Consider the following 1,491-nt stretch of genomic DNA (forward strand, 5'->3'; position numbering starts at 1 on the left):
AGTGGTCGGCGGAAGGTGCACGTGCCCGTCGACCTGGGACCGGACCGCAGAGACGCACGGATGCACGCCAAGACCGTAGGATCCTACGCAGTGCCGTAGGGGACCGCACCGCCACTTCCCAGCAAATTAGGGACACTGTTGTTCCTGGGGTATCGGCGAGGACCATTCGCAACCGTCTCCATGAAGCTGGGCTACGGTCCCGCACACCGTTAGGCCGTCTTCCGCTCACGCCCCAACATCGTGCAGCCCGCCTCCAGTGGTGTCGCGACAGGCGTGAATGGAGGGACGAATGGAGACGTGTCGTCTTCAGCGATGAGAGTCGCTTCTGCCTTGGTGCCAATGATGGTCGTATGCGTGTTTGGCGCCGTGCAGGTGAGCGCCACAATCAGGACTGCATACGACCGAGGCACACAGGGCCAACACCCGGCATCATGGTGTGGGGAGCGATCTCCTACACTGGCCGTACACCACTGGTGATCGTCGAGGGGACACTGAATAGTGCACGGTACATCCAAACCGTCATCGAACCCATCGTTCTACCATTCCTAGACCGGCAAGGGAACTTGCTGTTCCAACAGGACAATGCACGTCCGCATGTATCCCGTGACACCCAACGTGCTCTAGAAGGTGTAAGTCAACTATCCTGGCCAGCAAGATCTCCGGATCTGTCCCCCATTGAGCATGTTTGGGACTGGATGAAGCGTCGTCTCACGCGGTCTGCACGTCCAGCACGAACGCTGGTCCAACTGAGGCGCCAGGTGGAAATGGCATGGCAAGCCGTTCCACAGGACTACATCCAGCATCGCTACGATCGTCTCCATGGGAGAATAGCAGCCTGCATTGCTGCGAAAGGTGGATATACACTGTACTAGTGCCGACATTGTGCATGCTCTGTTGCCTGTGTTTATGTGCCTGTGGTTCTGTCAGTGTGATCATGTGATGTATCTGACCCCAGGAATGTGTCAATAAAGTTTCCCCTTCCTGGGACAATGAATTCACGGTGTTCTTATTTCAATTTCCAGGAGTGTATATTAGAAAGAGTAGGATGAAATTTACTGATGATTAGGCAGTACAGGACGTGAAATAAAATGAGACATAAAATATACTGATGATGAAACAGCACAGTATTTTGTGAGAGAGACGAAATTTACTGACAAGACCATACAGTATTTCACATAAAACTGAAGTATGGTTGTCTGTCTCTCTCTCTCTCTCTCTCTCTCTCTCTCTCTCTCTTTCTCTTCTGTCTTTGTGTGTGTGTGTGTGTGTGTGTGTGTGTGTGTGTGTGTGTGTGTGTGTGTGCACGCTTATGAAATTTATTTCATAAATAATGGTGAGTGGAATCGCTGTAGGGTTTTTTGAACTGGAGAGCTTTGTCAAAAGCGTGTGTACTGAAGTGTGACTGGTTGTAAAAACTTTTCTGCCAGTGACATTTTCATTTTTTAAATTTGCTAATATCTAATAAATCTAATTTTTATAGTTCCCTATCTT

General features: G+C 50.1%; 1 non-coding gene across 1 annotated transcript; it reads left to right on the top strand.

The window, feature by feature from the left end:
• Positions 1-1,102: 1,102 nt before the first annotated feature.
• Positions 1,103-1,190, top strand: LOC124723943. The gene has a single exon (XR_007006590.1). It is a non-coding gene; the product is annotated as a small nucleolar RNA SNORD116 (small nucleolar RNA).
• Positions 1,191-1,491: the final 301 nt, after the last annotated feature.

This window comes from Schistocerca piceifrons, chromosome X, assembly GCF_021461385.2.
Source record: "Schistocerca piceifrons isolate TAMUIC-IGC-003096 chromosome X, iqSchPice1.1, whole genome shotgun sequence".
Lineage (NCBI taxonomy): Eukaryota > Metazoa > Arthropoda > Insecta > Orthoptera > Acrididae > Schistocerca > Schistocerca piceifrons.